Genomic DNA, 26,817 nt, shown 5'->3' on the forward strand with positions numbered 1-26,817 from the left:
CTTGTGGTGGTTTGAATAAGAATTGTCCTCATGGACTTATATACTTGAGTGCTTGATCACCAGGGAGTGGAGCTCTTTGAAAGGATTAGAAGGATTAGGAGGTGTGGCCTTGTTCCAGAAAGTATGTCACTGTAGGGTGGGCTTTGGCTTCAGGAGCCCATACCAGGCCCTGTCTGTCTCTCCCCCCCCCCCCCCCCCCCCGTCTCTCTCTCTGCTGGGGATGTGGCGTCATAGCTAGCTACTTGAATAGTATTTATAAGTTCTAAGTTTGATCCCTAGCACTGAATAGGGAGGAACTGGGATGAAATGAAAATATATATAGGAGCTAATATTTATTGTATGCTTACTGTGTGCCAGTGAGTATGAGAAGCAGTTTGTCCTAAGAAATGGTTCAGTGGGTAACTGATTACTGTGCAAGCTTGAGGACCTGAGTTCAGATGTCTGGTACTTGGGAAAAGGTCAGATGGTGACAAACAACTGCAACCCTAATACTGAGGAAGCAGATCCCATGAGTTCCCTGGATGTCCAGCCAATCAGTGAGCTAGCTACGAGTTCACTGAGAGACCCTACCTTGAAAATTAAGGGGGAGAACAATTGAGGAAGCCACGCAACATTGACCTCTGGCCTATCTATACACACACACACACACACACACGAGAAACTGAAGTCTGGGGAATGTTGCTTCATTGTTAGAATGCTTGCCCAACATGCATAAAACCCAGGCTTGATTCTAAGTTCTGTTTGAGCTACATGGCAGAGTAGTCTGGTGACGAGCAGGCAACTAGGAATACATACCCAAAATGGTAAGGATGTAGGAGACAAGCACCTGAGATTCACAAAAAGCCAGGAATGGCTTCCCAGAGAATCATAAATCTACAGCTACAACTACACTTGGGAATGAAAAGAGCATGTGCTACAGCACAGCACCATGAACCACAGGCACCCTGTAGTGGGCTGACAGAACAACCGAGTTAGAAAGAGGGAAGAATATCCAAAATGCCAATCATATGAAGAGGTCGAGAAAGCAAGCTCCACGGGAGCCAGAGGGGATATAGTCCAGGGGCATTTGTGGACCAGGACTGAGCCAACAACCTGGGCTAGAGCAGACCTGAGACAGTGAACTACACAGGAACAGGTATAGAAGAGAAACCATTGAGCAAGTGAGCCAGAGCCAGAGATGGCTGAGAGTCTGGATGTGAATCTGGGACCTTAAAGGAGACCTAAGCCAGGACCCCTGTGGGTCTCAGCGTGAGTCTAGGATCTCCAAAAAACTAGGCCTGAGCCAGGACCTCTGTGGGTCTGGGCGTGATTCTGGGACATCCAAGGGAGTAGACAAGAACCAGAGATCTCTGGGAGTCAAGGCATGAGTCTGAGACCTCAGAGGGAATAGGACTAAACCAGGACCTCTGTGGGCTGGGGCATTGGTCTGGGAAGTCAAAGGGAACAGGCAAGAACCAGAAACCTCTGGGGGTCCAAGCGTAAGTCTAGGACCTCTGATGGAGTAAGCCTGAACCAGGTCCTCTGTGGGTCTGGGAAGACCTGAGCCTGGAAACTCTGAGGGAGTAGACTGGAGGCAGAGTCTTTTACAGGACCAACCCCATGCCAGGGACCTCTGTAGGAATGGATCCAGACCACAGGCATTTACAGAAATAGGTCTGAGCCCACAACCAAGGCTAGAGTTGGCCTGAGACAGCAAACTCCAAGGGAGTGAAGCAAAGCCCAGAAGCACTGAATGACCTCTAGGAACAAGGAGTGACCAATAGGGTAACTAAAACCATGGCACTGACTATACCACAAAGAACAACCATCTGAGCCTTGGATTCACTGCCACCAGAAGATTAATCAACAGATCACAGACTATTAGAGGAAAAGATGAGTAGAAAAGTTAAGAACACACACAACACCACAAAGAGCAACATGACAACAGTAAAACCTAAAGACCCTACAACAGCAAGACCTGAGCAACCAAATATAGATGAAGCAGAAGAAAATGACCTAAAAATAACTTCAGGAGAATGTTTGAAACTCTGAAAGAGGAAATGAGAAATCTCTCAAAGAAATGGAGGAAAAGACAAACAAAAAATTGGAAGACATTAAATAAGACCAAGAAAAAGCAATTAAACATATGAAAGAAACTATCCAAGACTTGAAAACTGAAATAGAGACAATAAAGAAAACACAAGCTGAGGGAATTATAGAAACAGAAATCACTAGAAAATGATCAGGAACCACAAATGCAAATCCCCCTTTCAACAGAATAATCAAAACACTAAACATACACAGTAAAGAAAGAATATTAAGAGCTGCAAAGGAAAAAGGCCAAGTAACATATAAAGAAAGACCTATCAGAATAACACCTGACTTTTCATTGAAGACAATGAAAGCCAGGAGGTTGTGGTCAAGCGTTATGCAGACATTAAGAGACCGCGGATGCCAGCCCAGACTACTATTCCCATAAAATTTTCAATCACCACAGAAGGACAAAACAAAATATTCCATGACAAAACCAGATTTAACCAATACCTCGCCACAAACCCAGCCCTACACAAAATACTAGAAAGAAAACTCCAACCCAAGGAAGTTGGGTATATCAACATAAACACAGACAATTATTGGTCTCATAGCAGCAAGTCCCAAAGAAGGGGAAATATTAACATCACCAACAATAAAAATTAAATTAACAGGAGATAGCAGTCACTGGTCATTAATATCCCATAATATAAATGGACCCAATTCACATATAAAAAAAGCCCAGGCTAACAGATTGGACATGAAAACAGAATCCATTCTTCTTCTGCATACAAGAAACATACCTCAACCTCAAAGACAGACATTGTCTCAGAGTAAAGGGTTGTGAAAAAATATTCCAATCAAATGGACTTTAAAAAACAAGCAGGTGTAGCTATCCTAATATCTAACAAAATAGACTTCAAGCTAAAATCAATCAAAAGAGAAAAAGAAGGGCATTTAATATTATTCATAGGAAAAATCCATAGAGGAAATCTCAATGCTGAACATCTCTGCCCCAAACACAAGGGCACCCTCATATGTAAAAGAAACACTTCTGAAGCTTAAATCATATATTAAACCCCACACACTAATAGTGGGAGACTTCAACACTCCACTCTCACCACTGGGCAGGTCAGTTAGACAAAAAAATGAACAGAAAAGTAAGAGAATTAACAGATGTTATGACTCAAATGGACTTAACAGACATCTATAGAATATTCCATCAAAACAGAAAAGAATATACCTTCTCAGCACCTCATGGAACCTTCTCAAAACTTGACGACATACTTGGTAACAAAACAAGCCTCAACAAATACCAAAAAAATGGAATAACCCAATGTACCTAATCAGATCACCATGGTATAAAACTAGAAGTCAACAGCAATACTAATTCCAGAAAACCCACAAACACAAGGAAATTAAACAATGCTCACCTGAACCATCAATGGGTCAAGGAAGAAATTAAAGACTTCCTAAAACTCAATGAAAATGATGACATAACATACCCAAATTTAGAGGAAACAATAAAATCAGTGTTAATAGGCAAGTTCATAGCACTAAATCCCTCCATAAAGAAGCTGGAAAAAAAATCCCACACTAGTGAATTAACATAACATTTGAAAACTTTAGAACAACAACAACAACAACAACATAAATAAATAAATAAATAAATAAATAAATAAATAAATAAGAACTCACCCAAGAGAACTAGATGGCAGGAAAATAGTCAAATTGAGAGCTGAAAGCAACAAAATAGAAACAAAAAATACAAAGAATCAATAAGACAAAGAGTTGGTTCTTCGAGAAAAATAAACAAAATAGACAATCTCTTATCCAAACTAACCAAAAGGCAGAGAGAGAATATCCAAATTAACAAAGTCAGAAATGAAAAGGGGGACATAACAACAGACAAGGAGGTAATACAGAGAATCATCAGGTCATATTTCAAAAACCTGTACTCCACAGTATTGGAAAACTTAAAGGAAATAGACAACTTTCTGAATAAGTATCACTCATCAAAATTAAATCAAGACCAGATAAGGAAATTAAACAGACCTATAACTGCTAAAAATATACAAACAGTCATCAAAAGTCTCCCAGCCAAAAATAGCCCACGACCAGATGGTTTCAGCTCAGAATTCTACAAGATTTTCAAAGAAGAACGAATACCAATACTCCTCAAATTATTCCACACAATAGAAACAGAAGGAACATTGCCAAACTCTTTTTATGAGGCTACAATTACCCTGATACCCAAATCACAGAACGACATTTACAGACCAATCTCACTCCTGAACACTGATGCATAAATACTAAAATACTGGCAAATTGATCCAAGAACACATCAGACTATCACCCACCATGATCAAGTCTGCTTCATCCCAGAGATGCAGGGATGGTTCAACGTATGAAAATCTGTCAACGTAATCCACCATATAAATAAAATGAAAAAAAAAACCCATGTGATCATCTCATTAGATGCCAAAAAAGCTTTCGACAAAATACAACATCCCTTCATGATAAAGGTCTTGGAGAGAGCAGGGATACAAGGAATATACCTAAATCATAATAAAGGCAATATACAGCAAGCCAACGGCCAACATCAACCTAAATGGAGAGAAACATCTAGAAATCTCATTGGAACCAGGAATAAGACAAGGTTTCCACTCTCTCCATATCTATTCAATATAGTTCTTGAGCTCTTAGTTAGAGCAATAAGACACCGAAAGGAGATCAAGGGGATACAAATTAGGAAAAAAGAAATCAAACTCTCGCTATTTGCTGATGATATGATAGTTTACATAAGCAAAACCAAAACTTCTACCAAGGAACTTCTACAACTCATAAACACTTTCAGTAATGTAGCAGGATACAAGATCAACTAAAAAAAAATCAGTAGCCCTCCTGTACACAGATGATAAAAGGGCTGGGGAAGAAATCAGAGAATCAACACCCTTCACAATAGCCACAAATAGCATAAAGTATCTCAGAGTAACTCTAACCAAACAAGTGGAAGACTTGTATGACAAGAATGTTAAATCTTTAAAGAAAGAAATTGAAGAAGACACCAGAAAGTGGAAAGATCTCCCATGCTCTTGGGTAGGCAGAATTAGCATAGTAAAAATGGCAATCTTACCAAAAGCAATCTACAGATTCAAAGCAATGCCTATCAAAAATTCCAGCAAAATTCTTCACAGAACTCGAAAGAATGGTACTCAACTTCATATAGAAAAGCAAAAAACCAGCACAGCCAAAACAATCCTGTACAATAAAAGAACTTCTAGAGACATTACAATCCCTGACTTCAAACTCTACTACAGAGCTACAGTACTGAAAACAGTATGGTATTGGCATAAGAACAGTCAGGAGAACCAATGGAACCTAATAGAAACCCGGCTATCAATCCACACATCTTCGAACACCTGATTTTTGACAAAGAAGCAAAAAATATCAAATGAAAAACGAAAGCATATTTAAGAAGTGGTGCTACCATAACTGGATATCAACATGTAGAAGAATGAAACAGACCCATATCTATCACCATGCACAAAACTCAGGTCCAAATGGATCAAAGACCTCAACATAAAGCCAGCTACACTGAACCTTATAGAAGAGAAAGTGGGAAGTACACTTGAACACATTGGCGCTGGAGACCACTTCCTAAATATAACCCCAGTAGCACAGACACTGAGAGAAAAAATAAATGGGACCTCCTGAAACTGAAAAGTTTCTGTAAATCAAAGGACACAGTCAACAAGACAAAACAACAGCCTACAGAATGGGAAAAGATCTTCACTAACCCCACATCAGACAGAGGTCTGATCTCCAAAATATACAAAGAACTCAAGAAATTGGACACCAAAACACAAATAATCCAATAAAAAAATGGAGTACAGACCTAAACAGAGAACTCTCAACAGAGGAATCTAAAATGGCTGAAAGACACTTAGGGAAATGTTCAACATCCTTAGTCATCAGAAAAATGCAAATCAAAACAACTCTGAGATTGCATCTTACACCTGTAAGAATGGCCAAGATCAAAGACACTGATGACAACTTATGCTGGAGAGGTTGTGGGGGGAAAAGGAACACTTCTGCATTGCTGGTGGGAGTGCAAGCTGGTACAGCCCCTTTGCATATCAGTATGGTCATTTCTCAGAAAATTAGTTACCAACCTTCCTCAAGACCCAGTAATACCACTTTTGGGTATATATCGCAAGGATGCTCAATCGTGCCACAAGGACATGTGCTCAACTATGTTCATTGCAACACTGTTTGTCACAGCCAGAACCTGGAAACAAGCTAAATGCCCCTTGACCGAAGAATGGATAAGGAAAATGTGGTACATTTACACAATGGAGCACTACGCAGCAGAAAAAAATAACGACAGCTTGAATTTTGCAGAGAAATGGATGGAGCTAGAAAGCATCATTTTGAGTGCAGTAACAGGACCCAAAAAGACAATTATCACATGTGCTTACTCATCAGTGGTTTTTAAACATAAAGCAAAGAAAACCAGCACACAAATCACAATCCCAGAGAACCTAGACAACAATGAAGACACTGAGAGAGACTTACATAGATCTAATCTACATGGGAAGTAGAAAAAGACAAGATCTCCTGAGTAAATTGGGAGCATTGGGACCTTGGAAGAGGGTTACTAACTATTACTATTAGGGGAGGGGAGAGGTAGGGAGGGAGAGCAGAGAAAAATGTAAAGCTCAATAAAAATCAGTAATAATAATAATAATAATAAAAGAGGTCATGGTCAAAGGTTCATGACTAAGACAGGTAGGGTGGCAGACAGACACCAGCAATCCCAAGACTTTACGGGGCTGGAGCAAGAACTGTTGTGAGTTCAAACACAGCCTCATCTATGAAGTAAAGTCAAGATCAGTCTGAAATAATGACAGCAAAATCCTAGTAATAGAACCTCAGTATATAATAAAACAAAACCACAAAATACAACATATTTCTTTCAAAAAATATATATAAACACATATGACTAAAAATTAAGAAGTATTTAACAAAATTTTATTTAATTAACAAAATTAAAACAAAAAGAACACAGGAGGCAGTACTTTGTGTCTCAAGTTTCAAAGAACTGTCTTTAAACATGACAAGTAACAGACAAAATCAAGGTATGCAATAAATATAAAAAGAAAAAGTAACTAACACTAGTTTAATAACACTCTTAATTTAATATATATCATCATGTTTTCATTCTTTCCAGAGGACCATAAAACTGAAGGATGACAAACATCCATCCCTGCCTTTCATGAAAGTTACAATTTAGAAAGGGTCCAACAATAAGCAAATGCAATGTCCTTCTGAGTGTTAAAAGACATCAATAGATACATAATTACCAAAGCATTAGTGATAGTGCAGCACCAAAGAAATTCCTCAATTGATCTGGTTCTGCAGGGCAGTTTATACCTGAGAGTTGTCAGCACAGACTACTGCTCACTGCCCATCCACTGTGAGCTCACTGCCCATCCACCGTGAGCTCACTGCCCATCCACCGTGAGCTCACTGCCCATCCACCGTGAGCTCACTGCCCATCCACCGTGAGCTCACTGCCCATCCACTGTGAGCTCACTGCCCATCCACTGTGAGCTCACTGCCCATTTACCTGTGTTCTCTGCTCACTGCCCATTGACCTGTGTTCTCTGCTCACTGCCCATCCACTGTGAGCTCACTGCCCATCCACTGTGAGCTCACTGCCCATTGACCTGTGTTCTCTGCTCACTGCCAATACATGTGAAAATGAATCATCTTCTCAGTGTTTCATTATCAGTAAAACCAAATAAAATTTCTAGACAGCTACAAATAAATTCTTTTAAAAAACAAATTTATCAAGTATCTTTTCAGTTTTCAAATTAAATATTATGGTCAAGTTCCTATTTTTCAATCATACAGTTAGTGGTGAGGAAAGACGCTAAAGCAGAGTATTTATTACCCTAATAGCTGAGTCACCTGGAAAATGACAGTATGGCCAGAGAAAAGTGTCTGAAAGGAGACTCTTGTAAACATGGTCCATAATAAAATTTGTTCTAGGAAGTCAAGAATCAAAGGAATTCAAAGTTCCAGCACTTCTAAATACATCTGGTACACAGTGTCCTTTGCCAGCAGGTAAGACACACGGCTTCGCACCTAGTCCCGTCCGTCTCTCAGCTCTTCAATTCACCACGGATTACTCATTTGTTCTGGCAGATGTGCAGAATTCTAACCTAGTCCCAGAGGACAAGTCAGTCTCCACATCACTCAGGCTCCCAGTGACTGGTCTAGAGTTCTGACAAACAAAATCTGAGTAGAAGTCTGCAGCATCCTCTGTCTTGGCAAATGAGCTCCCTCCATGATGGGAAGGACGAGCGTGGCCAAAGCTTTCTTTGCCCTTCTTTCTGTAGGAGAATCGGATGCACAAAAGAACAAAAGGCAAGACTGAAAACAGATACCAGTGGAGTTAATGGCAAAGCTCCAGGATCGCTGGAAGCATTACCAAATGCACCTGCCATCCTGGGAGCGCTGACTTCAGAGCAGCTACTGTGTAGTAGAATGCTTGTCTGTTCCAGTGGGGAGGCTGCCACTGCATTTCTAACAGAGCAAATGCACCCAACAGGACCCTACAGCTCTCACTCACAAACAGCTATTTTGATGAAAGATCACATTTAGAGCTGGAGGGATGGCTCAGGGGTTAAAAGCACTGACTGCTCTTCCAAAGGACCCAGGTTCAATTCCCAGCACCCACATGGCAGTTCACAACTATCTATAACTCCAGTTCCAGGGAACCGACAGCCACGACAAAATACCAATGCACATAAAATGAAAACTTAAAAAAGGAAGATTGCATTTAAACAGTTTATAATAGGCCAAAACAGATGAATATAAGTGATAAAAATCAGTGGTACCTTTAAGGTGTACCCCAAAATCTAATTCCTACGGCAATAAATCCACTAAAATGCACAAACTTGTTCACTTGAAGCATAAGCTTGGTGTTAATGAAAAAGGCTCTCCACCTGTGTTTCAATAAACATCCAATGAAAAGTGTGCCGTGGTTCAGAGGAGTGGGACCCAGGTCCTACAAGCACGCAAGTTTACTCTCCTGGGAGCACACTCTCCTGATCCTCAGGGAACAAGGCTCCTGATTTTTTTTTTTTTAAGCCATTAGAAAACATGTTTTTGGAAGCTTCAAAATTAACATTTGGTTAGGAGGTAAATGCAGGAAAGTTTTTATCCTGTTTATAATCCAGTCCAGAACACTCCAAAGATAAATCAAGAACTAGATCCTAATTTTAAGATGTTCTCACTGTTTTATGCTTATTTATCAGATAATAAAAGGATACATCTCTGAAAGTTTATTAGTACCATACATCACAAAACTCATTAATTCTTCATTTTTTTTTTTTGTTTTTTGCTACAATCTTGAAATGAAATTGTTTCTGGGAGAGTCCAGCACCATTGTGTGTGGGAAGATGGGGAGTAAGCTCTGCAAGCAGTGTGCACTGTAACAAAAACCTGGAGACTGTTCATGGCAGGCTATACCCTCCTCTGCAAAAAAAAGTTATAATTAAAATTAAGCAGAAAATGGAAACACTGACATCTGCTGCTAGTTTGCAAGCGTTTAAAATGCTTCAATCAAAGAGTAAAAATTAGAATATTGAGATTCAAAACCTAAATCCCAATCACCTATGGGGTGTGCACCTGTGTGGACCAGCCACTCAGTCAGCCAGCACAGCGAGTGGTTCCCTGGGCTGTACCTCTGCTGCCGGCGCTGTACTGACAAGAGAATCCACAGCCTTGTACACACTATACAAGCACTGGAACACTGAGCCCTCAGCCCCCGCTGAGACTCTTTTCTAACCTCTGATATTGCAGAACTCTTCATATGTCTGGTTTTCATAATGTCTCCTAGAAACATGGCAGGGCTCAGAGTGTAGCTCCATGGTAGAGTGTTGGCCTCACCAGCAGGAGGCCCTAGATTCTGCCCCCAGCACTGACAGGAGGAAGCAAAGAAGCTGGTAAGGATTCAAAAAACACTGGTCCTTTTGTGGGTCTCCTAACAGTGGGAACAGGGGCTGTCTCTGGCTTTTTACTTGGCTTTTGGCATCCTACTAGCTCACCTTAGTACACACGGCAGTGCTTAGTCTTATTGTGACTTGCTAAGTCATATTTTGTTGATGCTCATGGGAGACCTGCCCTTTCCTAACAAAGGAAGAGGAAAGTGGGCTGGGTGGTGGGAACAGAGCGGGATGCGAGGAAGGGACTGGGAGGGAGTGGACGGAGGGAAAACTGCTACTGGGATGTAAAACAAATAAATAAATTTATTTTCTAAAAAAGAACCAAACACATCCACATTTAAACTCAGCTTCCATACATTCCATCGCCATCTTTCTGTCTGCTGTAGGGGTTCTGGAGTAATGTATATCTGAAGCATGGAGGTCTATAAAATGATGATCCCTTCCCCAAGCATTTCTCATACACCTTCCCTTATCTCAAACTGTGCATTCATGTTTTTGTTCAAATTACACTGTTGCTGGTTAATTTCCAGGGGTGCAAGTTCTGGAAAGTGTGCCCTTGCTACAATGTGTCCCACTTTAAAATCAGTATTCCATCTGGCTGACAAAGGGTTAAGGAGAAACAGAACAGAAGGGGGGAGATTTTTTTTTCCCGGTTCAGTCATTCCTGTTTTTAATCTAAGATGTCTTTCCGAGTGTTAGCTCCATGGTGATGGGAGCAGGTGGAAAATATAGGAACACTGAAAGAACAAATCCCTTCAGAGTATTCTAAGGTTCTAATTACAGAACCATGTAAGATGAAAATAGATGCATAACTTAGCAATGATATGAGTTGAACAATCTTTATAATAGCTTTAAACAATGTATATTCCTCTAATAAAAGAAAACATAGAAAACAAAAAGGAATTTGACTTCATTTTGAACTAAAGCAAACATTTCATTAGGAGAGTGGGTTTAAACTGTGGTGGTTGCCTTCACACTTCTGCGGACATCTGTGGTCACAGAACTGAGAGCATGAGCGTGCTACTGGCATCTACTGGGAAGATACCAGGGACGCTGCAAATCATCGGATAACTCAACAGTAAGGGAGAACTGATCCCTAGCACCTTGTAAAAAGCCACAGACAATAACCACAGTACTGAGGGGCACAGGCAGGTAGATCCTGGTGACCCACTGGCTGTCCTTAGCTAAACCAGTAAGTTCTGGCTTCAGTGGGAAACCCTGTCTCTAAAACTTAAGGTCAACCCCTGGCTCTCCAAGGTGAAACAAGTGAGTCTACCCACACCACACTCAACAAGAAAAGCCTCTCAAGGAAGGAGCTGGGTATAAAAGGAGAACATCCTGGGTTGACTGAAGAACGAGCAGAAGCCCCTAGCATTCGAGAAAGCAGTATGTCTGAGGTAAAGTCAGCCATTACCCTAATGGCTGAAAAGGGGGAACTAAGATACAGGGTGAGAGGCAGATGGGTATCAGACGGGTCTGAATGTACGGGCGGCATGGTCTGGAAATGCAGCTCAGTGTAGAGCAACTGCTTAGAGTGCCTAATGACCTGGTGTGATCCTAGTACCATTATTAAAAAGAAGAAAACAAAAATCCAAAGTGCAGACACAGGTGCATGGCCCCAGCTCCTCAGGAAGCTGAGATAGATCGTATAAAGCAAGAAAAGACACTAGCTCTAAACAGAAGTTGCATCATAAAGGGGCGGCTAGGTCTGGAGTCCTCAACACACGCCCTAGTTAGATGGAAAGTGGACAGGTCTGGGCATTTGTGGAGGTGGAGACAGTAAGACATACTAATGGTGAGTGAAGGCCCCTTCCCCCCAAGATTGGAAGAAACTGACCAAGGTTCACTTAATCTTACTCCAGACTCTGTCTCTGTCTGTGTCTGTCTGTCTGTCAGTCTCTCTGTCTCTGTCTCTCTCTCAGTTTTTCGAGACAGGGTTAGGTCAAAGGACACAGGTAGAGGAAACGCCTAGGAGTGGGTAGGGTGTCAGCTGAGAGCTCTGGCCGTTTGGCCACATAGCTGCAATCTAACTGGGTACATTGGTTTTCACAGAAAAGGACAGTCACCCAGTACTTCAATAGATGCTCCATTAAACTAGGAGATTAACAGAATGTGTCTAATGACCTTTGTGAGTCACTAAACAGAAACCTCCCAATGGGCTAATCTGTGACTGAAACTATCAACTGCCTGTGGTCGACCTATCTGTCCAGCCAATCTGGGCAGAGATGATGGGCCAATAAAAACACCATCAAAAGGATCCAGAGAGGTTCCGAAGCCTGGAGTGGCTATTGGAAGAACTACCAGAGTGCTCTGGGCTGGGAAGGTTAAGATAAGGAGGAAAGAAGGGAAGACAAGAGGGCAGGAGCAGGGGAAAAAACAAGAGACTATGGACCTCCCACTGGAAGAAGGCATGGCAACGGAAAAGGGAAGGCTTCCAAGAGAAGACTCCAGCAGTGACCCCACCCACAAATCCACTGATGTGAGGCCCTTCTCTGTGACAATGAGGGTCCGGGAAGACATTCCAGATCTTTTGCCAGCACACAAGAACACCCAAAGACTGAATCACCAGAAACTTTTAAGTTTAACAAAACCGAAGCATCCACAATTATATATAAGAAAAACTCAGAAAAAAACAGATGGGACCAAGTGAGAAAGTTCTGAAAGACAAGGTTCATGTCCAAACTCTGAGCACCTGTCAGCGGCAACATGCCCTTCACTCCATCTTAATGAGCAATACCAACCTGACTCATTTCTACTTAAGAATACCAGAACGGGACATCTCAGGGTAATGTGTTAAATACTGACTTCCTGCTGGTTACAGCTAACTGCACTGATTGATTAATATCAAACTGACCTCATTTCTACTTAAGAATACAAGCATGGAACATCTCAGGGTAATGTGTTAAAACACTGGCTTTCTGTTGGTTATAGCTCACTGTGTTGATTGACTGATTTTTCAAGGTGTTTCACTGGTAGCCCTGGCTGTCCTGGATGTCCTGGAACTCACTCTGTAGACCAGGCTGGCCTTGAACTCACAGATTCACCTGCCTTTGCTTAATCCTTTGGGATTAGAGGAGTGCATCACCACTGCCCAGCTGCCTAACTGGCATTTTTAAGAGACATAAACCACACTTACACATACTGATCATACCTGATCTATAAATATCTTTTATAGTCACCACATTCTTCACCATAAAAATACAAATAAAAATGTTAATAAAAACATTTCATTTATCTTTCAGAGTTATTCTAACATTTGAAAATAATAAAATACTGGTGGTTGAAATGTGGACTCAAACCTTTCATTACATAATTGAGTTTACAGATTATTCCTGGCAGTGCTGGGAAATGAACTGAGAACCTCTTGCCTGTTAGATAGGGGCTCTACCACTGAGCTACACCCTGGAGCAGTTGCCAGGCTTTGATTTTATTTGTATTAGTGTAGCTAGAGGGATACATTTAGTAAGTACTAAAATGGCACACATTCTCCTGATACAAGAAAGGTGTCCTTCCGTTTGTATAAAACTATTCATCTTTGCTTTTCTGAAACCACGACTCAAATGTCTTGTCCATCTATTTACTACATTTTCCCAAGTTTTATAATTGAAGAATCCAAAAACTAACATGTGTTGGCACCTCCCTAAAAGTGTGATTCTGTGCTACAGCTGGGGCGTTAAAGATGTAGCAGGGCCACTAAATGAGAAGCATCCTGACCAAGGCAGAGCGATAGACACTGTGTGAAGACATGGAAGGCACGCGAGTCAGAGCTCTTCTAATGACGAACAGGCTCAAATGTTTAAACAAAACTACTACCCTGGAAAGTATTACATTTTGAAATTATTTCCATAATTTGTCATGATTACTATCCAGTAATAAAACATAGGACATATATGACCAAAATTTAAAACTCTCAGTAAGCTTCATTCAGAAACATTTTTTGCAAGGCCTGTGACAGTTAAAGGCATTTTTGCTGCCAACTGGAAACTTAAGCTTGATCCCCAGAACTCACACAGGAGAAGGGAAAAAATAATCATTTCCCATGGTTTGTCTTCTAATCTACACATGCAAAAGTCACAACACACCCACTCACTCGCGTAGGCACCTGAGTGCAGGAACACACAAAACACACAAATAGGGCTGGAGAGATGGCTCAGAGGTTAAGAGCATTGCCTGCTCTTCCAAAGGTCCTGAGTTCAATTCCCAGCAACCACATGGTGGCTCACAACCATCTATCTGTAAAGGGGTCTGGTGCCCTCTTCTGGCCTGCAGGCATACACACAAACAGAATATTGTATACATAATAAATAAATAAATAAATATAAAAAACCCTATTTTCCTCTTTAAAAAAAAAAAAAAAAAAAAAACACACAAATATAATTTCAAAAACCATTTTGTGGCTAGGAGTGCTGTTGGTTACCTGTAACCCCAGCACTCAGAACCTGAGGCAGGAGAATCAGAAAGCTGAAGTACTTTCACAGACATGAAATCCTAAGCAGCACACCACAGTCCTGGGTTAGCTACATGCGGCACAGTGGAAGGGAGCACAGGAGAAGAGGGAACCTCTCAGAATGGATTGGGGGGCAGATAAATTCCAAAATCCCAAGGTAGTGCAGACACTCAGCCCTCGACTTTGCCGCACAGCCTCTGGTGATCTGATATTCCTTCATGTCTGTATCACAGGAGCAGAGCAATTTTTCCAAAGTAAGTTACCAGCCTGTCTAGTTAGCAACCTGTTCATGTGGTGATGCCGTGCAGGCAGGCAGGCAGACAACAGACACACGCATGTGTGTGTGCACGCACACACAGAGGGAGGGAGGGAAGGAGGGAGGGAGGGAGGGAGGGAGGGAGGGAGGGAGGGAGGGAGGGAGGGAGGGAGGGAGGGAGGGAGGGAGGGACAGAGAGAAGCAGAGGTGCCCTAAGCAAGATTTCCCCCAACTCCCCCAAAGTTTAGCAGAGCAGGCTGAGCCCAGCTTCTCCTTGAGGAAACTCCGCCCTTTCACAACCAATAAATCCAGATTTTCAATGCTTTGAAGACACCAAGGCTCTAGCTGCTTTTAGTCTCGGGACAGTCCCTCCAGTACCCTGAGTTCTGTGAGAAGACATTGTCAGCTGTTATAACAGTCGTTTGGCTGGTAAAATCAGAGATGGTTTTCAGTCTTCTGTTTCTTTGCATTTCCTACATTCCACAAGCATTTATCCTTTCATGCAAAAGCTACTCTAAACTCTGCTAAGATCAGACATTTAACTTTCTTGATACTCTGAACAAATAAATCAGAAAATGTGCTACTCTAAATGACCATCAAAATGCAAGAAACTGTGTGATGGACCACACCTGTATCCCTGCCACTTGAGCGCCTTCGGCTCAGAAGCACCAGTACGAGCCTGGACTATACTAGGTTACAGGGTAGCCTCAGTTACACAGTAAGACCCTGACCCAAAAAAGTGAACAGTAACAAAGCAATTAAAGAACTGGATCCCAAGAATGGACAAGGAACCTGGCCTGAACCTTTAGAAGCAGATTCCACAAGCAGGGGAGGTGGCCATGCAGGGCTTCACTGGCTTTAAATGGAGCCACACCATGGAAACACAATGAGCTCAGATATTCAAACAGGGCAATCTGCACAGACTTTGCTTCGGAGGGCTTTCCAGATTACAGAAAGGCCCCCCCTAACTCCACACACAAGGCTATCTTAGTTACTAAAATGGGGGACCAAAAGAGTGTGGTAAGCCATTCTGGGGATTAGTGTTAATTCAGAAAAACTGGGAAGGCACTTGGCTCTAGAGGAGATCAGCATCAACTACAAACTCCCTGCGCATGTAGAATTCGTGGCTGATCCTTACACTCACCGTACCTGCTAGCAAGAGACTTTCACCAACACAAGAGGAAATAATTTACTCAAGTAACCCAGAAAGTATCAAGTGATGTCACATGACCGCTGATGGAAAACACTGCATTCCCAGCTGCTGGAGAAGGTGCTGGCTATATTGGCTCAGTTTCGGCACATGTTAACTAGGGGTACTGAGGTTGAGTGATTCGCTTGTGGTACTACGAAACCATCTCTTGGCTCCTGATTACAGAAAGAGAGTGACTGCAAGGTTAATTGGCACTAAACAGATCTGTATGAGGAAAAAGGCCATGGTTCTGAGTGAACAGGCACTCTCTGTAACAGTCTAAATCCCTAATCCACAGGCCTCTTTGCATTTCTTTGAGAAAACAGATATCAACTAGTAACAAATTTTATCAAGAGTATTGACTAGCAAAAGTAGTTACTAATCAGTTTCTTAGAAATTCACTCTAAAATCTTTTAATATAGCAGCTTTATTGATAACTTTAGAATTTAGACATCTGATTTTCAACAACTCCAAAAAATCAAATGAGACAAAGTCTAACAAACAGCCCGCTGACTAACAAAGACAATCAACCCGGCTCCCATGTATTCAGTACAGCCGTGAACCAAGCATTAAGATCAGCTTACACAGCAAATCACAGGGCAGGTGGGGCATTCTACTTCCTGCAAAAACACGGTTCCTCTCCAGACACCAACCCACATATATGCCAGCGGGAAAGTAAGAATGTATCCACATAGAGTCAATCCACATTACAGGTGAGTGGGGTCTTTTTGCTACTGAACCGCTCTGCCTGCTTGCACTTGCACAAATGGGGGAAGGGGGGCTGGGAAAATTCACAAAGCCTCAAAGAAACCCAGAGAAAATAACCAATTAAGAGGCTCTCTGTCTAAGGAGAACCTTTAGCTGTCTCATCCCTGAGAGACTCACAAATGTCTTCAACCTTCAGTGATTATTTTAAACGTCATCTAAAAGAAATTAAAACAGGAAGAAAACATTCTACCTTCTTAATACATAAATTAACATATATCAACATTATTTTAGGAAAATTAATATTTATCTTTATGTAATAAACACAAAATATGACTTTGGCCCATTCTGTTTCCTCTAAGTCTGCTGAGCAATCCCCCCAAGAAAGGAAAAGCTGTCAAGCCTCCATCCTAACTATGAAAGAGTGCGGGCATTCGAAGGAGGCAAACTAGGCACAGCAGTGGCCAGGTTTGCTGCGGCCTCAGTGGGCCTGTGAGGATCCGGCCACAAGTCAAGTCATGGTGTAAGACTTTAAGACAATTCTGAATCCTCTCAGCCTCTGTGCCATAGTGCTTCCCCTCCTCCCCTGGGAACCAAGGACCTAACAGCTACACTCGCACGAACTCAGTTCCTGAACAATTACCCATATACGTATGTTTTGATTCGGTCGCCTGGGAAATGGGGTCAAAATGACCTCTTACCTCACCTGATCTGGCAATAGCTCTCCAGTCAATTATTGGTAATAGCCCTTTCGAATAAGCCAATCAAAATAGTCAAAGAACAACCCCCCTTGCTTCTGTGTCCCCTTTAAAAGTAGCCTGTGCCATCTATTCGGGGTCTCTCAGCTTCCCGAATGCTGAGGGACTCTGTCATGACAGAATTAATAAAAACCTCATGCTTTTGCATTGGCTGTGGTGTGTGAGGTGGTCTCTGGGGGCGACTCGTCCTTGGTGTTTGGACGCTAGAGTCCAACAATGGCAGTTCTCTTCAGACAGGCAAGAGTGAGGCACTCAGTACAGTGGGAGATTGGCAACAGTTCCCACCTTCCTCACTCAGGAAGAACAGACCTGGGAACCAAGGCCACATTCCTTCCCTTTTCATTCTACCTCCCCTACACAGTCAGCCATTCTGCCTTCAAGGTCAGAAGTCTCCTTTCTCATGACCTCCGAACAGAGACCAGACAACAGTCTGGATGATTTATCTTGTTTAGATGACTCGTGTGTCACTTTTCCAGCTTGGCGGGGCTATGGTCAATGTGTTACAGAGGGCAAGGCCTAATTACAGATCTGAGTCCCTATAGAAGCTCACTGTCCATGGCCACCAGGGCACTGCTTCGCTTCATTTTGAGAAAACAAAAGAATTCGTGTGCACGTGGGTTGGGGGGTGAGGGGGTGGCCCACATCTTTAATCCCAGTACTTGGTAAACAGAGCCAGGTGCAGGCCTGTGAGTTCAAGGCCAGCCTGGTCTACAGAGTGAGTTCGAGGACAACCAAGGTTGCAGAGAGACCCTGTCTTGGAAAAACAAAACAAAACAAAACAAAACAAAAACAATCCAACTCAAAAAGTCCATCCATGGGTTAAAAAGATAACAGAAGAAATAATTCTACAGAAACTGTAGTATCAGTAGCTCAATTGCTCTTAGTAAATATTTGGGCTTCCTTAAATACCAAACAGCGCCAAAGTCATTTAAACAAGGAAATAGACAGAAGGCTTATTACAGACTTCAATACCCTGGACCAAACATCCAAACAACACCTTTATTTAGTGTGCTTTTGTGTGCATGCTCGCTCAGGAGTGCCTGGGTTCGTTTGTTTCAGAGAGTCTCTGGACTGTCCTAGTTGACCTAGAACTCACTATGTAAAGCAGGTAGGCTTCAAAATCAGAAATCCACCTGCCTCGGCCTCCCAGTGGGCTCCACTGTGCCTACAGTACACTGAACATATTATACTGCCACCAGAAATGCTTAAGACTTAGTGTACTTTCTTACAAGCTCCATGGAGCGAGTATTTCCATCTTGTATTGCAAAATCTAACATAGACAACCTTTTCATTTCTTAGAAAAGGCATCTCATTATGTAAGTAATGCTGGCTTTGACTATGTGATTTTCCTGCCTCAGCTTGCACAGTGCTGGGATTGAGGGTCTGGGGCTGGGGGGGGGGGGGCTTAGTGGGTAAAGTGCTTGCTGTGTACACATGGAAGCCAAGCTCCGATCCTAGAACTCATCTAAACACCCGGCATGATGGAGATCTGAGGACCCCAGGGGCCCGTTGGATCAGTAAGGCTAACTGAAATGGTTAAATTCCTGATTCAGTAAGAGACCACAACTCAAAACATGAGATGGGGCCAGGCGTGGTAGCACACATCTTTAATCCCAGCACTCAAAAGGCAGAGGCAGGCAATTCTGTGAGTTCAAGGGCAGCTGGGTCTACACAGAGAGTTCCAGGAGAGCCAGAGCTATGAGACCTTATCTCACCCCCATCCCTCACAAAAAAAATAAATAAATAAATAAATAAATAAATAAATAAATAAAAAGTGGGAAATGGTGGATATCAACATTAATCAATCTCTAAGATCCACACATGTGTGAGCAGGTATGTACAGGCCAGTACATACACACACACATAACACACACACACACAAATCTGTATCCATGGTGATTGTGAGGGGTAGTTACAGTTAGAAAAAAAATTTTTTATTTTTCCTATTGTTTTTATTGAGCTATATATTTTTCTCCACTCTCCTACCTTCCTCCCCCTTCTGTTCTGTCCTCTCCCAAAATCCCCACACTCCCAATTTACTCAGGAGATCTTGTCTTTAGAAAAAAAAATTTAAGAAACCATTCTATTACTAACAGAATACATGTATGAAAAACAGTCTTGAGACCTACTTTCAATAAAAGGCATTGCTTTTCTTCCTGCACATATAAAAGTATGAAGGGTAAAAAATCTTAAGTTTGTTTTCTCAGCAAATGCTAACCATTTGAATAAAAATGACCCCATAGAATAACAGAAGTCCTCCTGTTATTGTCCAAAGTCTCTCTGTGACACTGCACTGGTAGAGCGACAATGGTTTCCGAATGAAGGAACAGACAGATGGATTGTTCCTATTCCTGAAAACAATGTTCCAATTAAGAGTGTGCCAGAATCCTCCAACAGCACGAGAAGCTTTTTTAAACACTTTAATAATACAGACGTTAAATGGCTTACATTTTGTCAAGAATGCTAAGATACAGTGGTTAGAGAGATTGCTTAAAATTAAGAGCACTGGCAGCTCTTGCAGAAGACCAAGATTTGGTTCTCAGAATCCAGATGGTGGCTCACAACTGGTTGTTCCAAGGGATCTGATACCCTCTTCTGGCCTCTGTGGGCATCAGGTACGTGTGCAAACAGAAATGCATGCAGACAAAACACTCATACATACAACACTAAAACAACACACGAAACAAAAAGAGAAAGAATGATACAGCAGGATCTCTAAGAGCCAGAACTGGGTCACAGTGGAAACAGGATGCATCGAAGATCATGAGGCGGTTCCCAGTAACACAGGTGCTGTTTTAGAGGTGCATTCAGCCTGGAAGTCCCTTCTAACACCACTGCCACAAATGAAAGCAGTAGGGTGGCAACCAGGCAGTTTAGAAGGTGTGGGTGGAAGTGGTGTAGGCCAACAGCTACTGGCACAGTACGGAGAATGAGCAGGCAAAGTTTGCCAAAAGCCTGTGCCCTGAAGATTACATAAGGAAGCAGGCTCACGGGTCACAGTACCCTGTGAGATTCCAAGCCTGCACAGGATGAGAGCAGGACAGAAAGTTCGCTAAGCAGCATACCAGGCAGCAAGATGGAAGCTGTCACTGTGTGGCTTGAGACTCACCAACCAATTGACGTGCATTTCATGATGCACACCACTGGGTGCTTACCAACACATCCTTCAAAGTATTGTGGGGTTTGAAAGAAAATGGCCCCCAAGGGAAGGGTGTCACTGTAGAGGCTAGCTTTGAGGTTACATATGCTCAAGTCACATGCAGTGTCTCTCAGTTCACTTCCTGTTGCCTTCAGATCAAGACACAGTTCCTTCTTCACTATGAGCTCCTTCTCCAGCACCATGTCTGCCTTCCACCTCATCCCACCATAATGATAATGGACTAAACCTCTGAACTGTAAGCCACCCCAGGTATGTTTTCTTTTACAAGAGTTGCCATGGTCATGGTGTCTATTCTCAGCAACAGAAACCCTAAGGTCATTTTGTGTCTATGACCAAAACCACAGCATTACATTGACCTTGCATCTCTTCTAAACTTCCTTGTGATTTTACATTCAATGTGTGGCATCTGCATTTTTTTTTAGACATTAAAAGGCACACCAGTCAGGCCTGATGGAGTACAGCTTCAATCCCAGTGGAAGAAGGCAGCAATATCAGGGTTCAAGGTTGGCCTCAACTACATAGCAAGGTCAAAGTCAGACTCACATACACAAGACCCATCTCAACAGAAAGCAAAAGCATGTGATACACATGTGGTAAAAGTACAAATACGTGAGAATAATAAAGAATAAAAGCAGAGTAATGTTTCCTTAGGAGCAGAGATAGGGAACACATTTTTTAACTGCTTGATAGGATAGATAAAATTCTCATGTGCTCGGGAGGAATGGGTGTCTGTCTGTTACTCTTCACACACCTGAAGCATTTCTGAAGAACAAAAACAAATGTTAAAAACAAACAAACAAACAAACAAACATGAATATAGCTGTCTTCTAGGAAAATGGAACAGGTCCATGCCGTCTGCAGCTATAGTTCTTGAGAATACGGAGCATGCCTGTAGCCTAAGACCCTTTCTAGCATCCACGGCAACTGAGTAAGATGCAAAAGCTTCTGGGCGAAAATGAAAAGGACAGGGAATCTGGAAGCGCTGTCTTTATCCTCACATTTTTTGAATGCTAACTCACTGTAGCTAACTCCTGCTGAGAGCAAAGAGGATGCCAGTCAACACCAACACTGCGCCAGTTTAATTTAATGGTATTACTTTGCCTTGCTTTGCAATTACTCCCACGTTCCCTGGGGGAAACTAATGGATTACTAAAAATAAAATGGGGATTAAGTGAATCATTCGGATGTTTTGGCTTCCAACTCAAGCTGGCTTTAACATAAAGGAAATGGATTGGCTCAAATACTGGATGTCCTGAGTAGGGACAGGCTTCAGGGCTGGTTGCCCTGAATTCTGGGTTCTGGACTCTGTCTTCCGTCCTGTGTGGCTTTCTTGCTCAGTCTGGGAGCCAGCAGGCTGAAGCCACACCAGACCTCACACCAGCACAATGACATCCAGAGAAAGAGGCAGAAGCTTCTCTGAGTTCTGTCCTAAGTATGAGGAGACTTTTGCCAAAAGTTCCAGGCACGCCTGCCAAAGGGTCTCACGAGCTAGAGCAAGAGTCGAGGGCTGTCCCTGAGTCCATTTCCCTCACCAGGTATTGCCCAAGAATGGACGATGGAGGCACAGTTGGTGAACCAATTGCTGACCAGCAGCACGGGGCTGCTGCTCACCAGGCCCAGCCTGCAGCTGCAGTCAGTTTCTCAGACTAATACACAGGGAACAGATGGCACATTGATATGCTGCGGTCCTGATGCCCATTCTGCTGGCCATTACAGGAAGTAGCCCGGACAAATAATGTGTGTGTAGGAACATGAAAGAAAACGCTATCATGATGCATGTGTATATAAAGCTGAAAGGTCAAACCCATCCCCAGGAATTCAAGCACAGGGAGCCGACACTCGATGGTAAAGCACGGCAAGGCTACTTACTGTATACTGGCGCCATAATCACAGCGACGTTCACACGAATGGCATATAATCTGCAAACAGAGAAGAAAAGCTTTGTAAGACCTAAAAGATGTCACTAAGACTACAAAGTTTATAGAATCTTGACAAGGGACTTATCTTTCAAGTGGACAGGCTAGTCTTCTGAAGGAAGCAGCATTAATTAGGTTTGACTGGATGTGTCTATAATATTAGAGCATTATAAATATTTCTAACATCATCTGTATCAACTGTAAATTGAACTTTTGTTTGTTTGAGATTCTTTTTGGGAGGGGTGCAGGGTCTCTATTGCCCTGGCTGTTCTACAACTTGCTACGTAGATCAGGCTGGCCTTAGTCTCAGACACATTCTCCTCTGTCTCTGGAGTGCTGGGGTTTAAAGTGTGTGCTACCACACTCAGTTTTGGGATTCATTTTTTAGCTTTAATTTTATGTATGTGTATGTATGTTAAGTATACGTGCTTGCGGGTGACTGTGTGCCCAGGAAGGGGCACTCAGCAGGGGCTCCTAACTGCTGAGGTGTTTCTCCTGCTCTAGATATATATATAAAAAAAAAAAAAAAAAAAAAACCAAACAAGTAATATTGCTCTGGACTTCTAAAACAAAAAGGGAAAATATTAAATGAACCTCAAGCTTTAAAAGAAAATTAAAAAGATAAGAGTGTTAGCTGGACCTCTACAACACTCAATTAACCTATTCCTGATATAGCATGAGGCTGGGTTAATCAGCTTCGATTTCTAAATCTCTAAACTCAAGGATCTGAGGAAATAGTCCTGAGCAAAAATAAAATAGAAAAATAAAAAATAAAAAAATTGCACTCATATGTTTCAACAAAGACTCTTGGATACTAAAATGGCTTTTGATATCCACAAGTGAAATATAATAGTGTCATCCATGCCCAGCCCAGAGATCTAGTAACAGTACAGCAGGCACCCACCTTCATGGCATATCTTAGAAATTTGGGAGGCTGAGGAGTCTGAGGCCAGCACAGGTAACATCACAACAAAGAGTGAAAACATAAAAACACAACACTCTCAATTAAAGGGATCTTATGATGGTTAGTTTTAAAGTCAACTTTCCAAAACCTAAAATTCCCTGAAAAGAAGCTTTGAATTGAGCAACTGTTTAGACCAGACATATGGGCATGTCTGTAGGGGACTGCCTTGACTGTTAACTGATAGACAACACAGCCCACTGCAGGCAACACCATTCCCTGGGCAGGGAACTGTGTACTGTAAAGGACAAGAAAAGGCTAGAGGAGAGGAGAAAGGAGCATGGGCACATTCATTTCTCTCTCCTCTCAGGTGCGGTACAGTGTGTCTTGTTGCATTATTAATGTCTTTTTTTAAGTTTGCAGAGCTGTAAAAGGGAAACCAGAAGCCCTAAAATAAATGACATTTGCAACACACCTACCCACCACCAAAGAACTCATTTTAAATGTATGAAGATTATCACAAATAAGACAAGACAATAAAAAGACAGGCCACCAAATAGAACCTCAAAATGGCCAGTATACATCTAGAAATACGCCCAGATTCATCCATCACGTTGAAACACAAGTAACACGACAATGTCATTAAGTTCCACTACAAGGTATAGGTAACAACTGGTCATAATGGCGAAAACAGAAAACTCAGACCATATTATGTGTTACTTCAGGCTGTTTTAGTCTCCTTAATGGCCACCTACTGTCCACCTCCGTCTGTCTGACCTTCTCTTTGCCTGTCAGGGGAAACCTTTCAGAATCCAGAGGCTAGCAGCTGTCGTCAGTCCTAAACCAAGACTGTCCTCAGGGAGCACGGGAGGCTTACTACAAAGACTGTGTCTGCTGTAACCCACCTACTGAATGCTCCACCAATGTGCTTGAAACAGGCCGTGATTTAGTGCTTTCCTTTGTTCTCTAAAACTCCACGAAACTGCTACCACACCAGAGCAGGTTTCTTGGGGACACTTGGGTTCCTAAGCCATTATCATTAGTATTTGGCTCAAGAATAAACTTTTCCTCCCTGGGAGGTAAGAGCTATGTTTGCATCGACAGACAGTATGCGGGCAACATAAGTCTCATGACTGCTAGGAGGTAAAAACTGGCACACCGTGTTAGCATCTAACAGTTCAGACTACAAATAGACTCTGGTCCTGAGCAGCTAGCTGCTAGGAATGCACACACAGGGGTCCCCAAGAAACTTTAAAAACATTCAAATGAATAGTAATAACAACTGGCAGAACTTGGTAACAAACCATAGACCAGGCACATAGCAGAGTAGTGTATAGGAGGAAATCAACACACTGACTCTATAAACATGCAGACAGCATTTTATGATTTGCTGGACATAAGGTCCCTGTCCTGTCCTATCTATCAAGATCACGTTTGAAATACGAAAGTAGCCACAGACCATATGAGTTTGTCTTTCCTAGTAAAATCTTATTTACAAAAAACCGATAGCCAACCTATACATTAAAGTCTTGTCTGCTCTAGTGCGAGGTGGGAGAGGGTGGACTGGAGAAATATAATGCTGATGCATAGCATGTCTCCCAATCTGGGTTTACACAGAAACCCAGACTCGAGGGAGACTACACGATTCCTCTCTACACTCAGAAAAGGTAAGCTGGGGCAGGGAGCTAACAGGGGGCTTCTTGAATTCAGAACTATCTTCACAGTTGTTTGATTTGGGAAGATTCATTATAGTGTCTGTTTCTGATTTGCTCTGAACAGAAGGCAGAGCATCCTAAAGTTTTAACATCAAAAAGGTGGGCCACAGTAGTCAGTGGCCCTCAGACTGCTGAAGGATGTCTGTGTCCCCAGCAGTTTCCTGAAGTCCCCATGGGAGTCTGAAGAGACAGCTGCCTACAGTGCAGAGTCAGCAGGAGGTGAGTGTCCAACAGAAGAGAAAGAGGAGCAGCAGGCAAGAACACAGAGACCCCGGAATGAGGCCCCACACTTGAATATCATTTGTTGAAAAAGTCGCACACAATCAAAAACAGTAGAAGCAGCTGGGAAACACGGTTCGGGAGTTCACTGATCCTGACTTCTGGCTGTAATAAGTGACGACGTTAAAGTTGCTAAGGCTTTTAAAGAACTGAAGCAAACATATTTTCAGTATAACAGCTTCCAATTTACGTGGGGCTGGGAGTAAGAAACAAGCCTAGCTTAGACTGGTCTTGACTTCTAAGTCCGTATGTTCTCAATGACTTCTGATTCTTGAGTTCATCTCACCATTAAGTGTACTAATGTATTATACCACGTTTAAACTTTAAGTCAATACTGTAATTTCCCGAGCGGCAAGCAAATGAGTAGGTGAGGTAGAGATTATGCAGAAGCCAGGGACCACAGACCACAGGCCTCCCAGTGCAAACTGCGTTTCATTCCAGTGGGTTTTTATCAAGAGTGAAATGAAACAGAGAGAACAACACGCCTGAAAAGGAGTGAAATCTGTTCACTCTGCTGAAACACTGACCCCAGCAGGAAGAGAGAATGTCCTGGAAGCGGCACCGGGAGGACTAGGCCCTGGGACATGAGTGTGAACTGTAGAAGCAAGGGGGCCTCTGACCATCTGCTACCCTTCCTCGCAGAAGGCCTTCCACGGAAGTAGAAGATCTTGACTGCAGAGTTGTCAGCCATCCTCCATGTGTCTGTGTCTGGGCTTCCTCTGCTCCTATGTCTTAAGGAATACTCCTATCTCCAGGAAGACAGACACACTAAGATCTGAAGGAGCTAGCCAAGTGGACCACACCCAAATTACTGCCACTGCATCCCATTTTCTATGACCTTGCTTCTTCTGAAGGATCCAGGGACACATAAAACTTTTATTAAACACAGATTACGTTTCTCCTTTCAATAAAGGAGCCTGAGTCATGAACATATCAGCTAGTGGGAAAAAGCAATGTCTCCCAGCAAAATGAACAGAAATGTTTAGAGTAGTGTAGCCCCTGGCAGCCAAAAACAAGAACCCATTAATGTGTCCCCACATCAGGAGGATGAAAACAGTTAAGGAATTCCATACAATAGAATACAATGACAAGACAGTTTCAGTCCGTGCCATCATCAGCTTTCAGGGTCACATGGTCCATTTATTTAGCTCTAACCCTTGACTACTATTTTTATTGTTGTTATTGTTGTCATTGTTAATATGCTAGCCCAATCTGCCTAAAACTGGACAGTAAAAACTTCAAGACAGCCTATGGGTCATTTTGACACAATCTCATCACTTTCATATCATTTCCTAACTTCCTAAAAACGTTTCAAAGTTTCCTCAGTACTTGTCTATACTTTCCAACCCTGACAATACCGCTTTCTCCAAAATGACTTCTTTCTCCAAGAATGGCATTAGCAAATAAAAAACCCAGATGCAGGTGCAGTTATTGTTACTGAATACGTGTAGAAATGCTCACTG

The 26,817-nt window shown here is 42.3% G+C and overlaps 1 protein-coding gene across 6 annotated transcripts in view; it reads right to left on the reverse strand.

The window, feature by feature from the left end:
* The window catches only part of Sipa1l1 (signal induced proliferation associated 1 like 1), a 287,298-nt gene that overhangs the window by 127,901 nt on the left and 132,580 nt on the right, over window positions 1-26,817 (reverse strand). For 4 of the 6 annotated variants that reach the window (XM_057782143.1, XM_057782150.1, XM_057782144.1 and 1 more), the window contains one exon: window positions 22,413-22,462. The exons of 1 other annotated variant lie outside the window; for it this stretch is intronic. The gene's annotated coding sequence lies outside the window, so the exon portion shown is untranslated. Of the gene's footprint in view, window positions 1-3,708; window positions 3,749-22,412; window positions 22,463-26,817 lie in introns of all 6 variants that reach the window. One more of the 6 variants, XM_057782146.1, reaches the window with a different exon arrangement.

Source organism: Chionomys nivalis, chromosome 10 (assembly GCF_950005125.1).
Source record: "Chionomys nivalis chromosome 10, mChiNiv1.1, whole genome shotgun sequence".
Classification (NCBI taxonomy): domain Eukaryota; kingdom Metazoa; phylum Chordata; class Mammalia; order Rodentia; family Cricetidae; genus Chionomys; species Chionomys nivalis.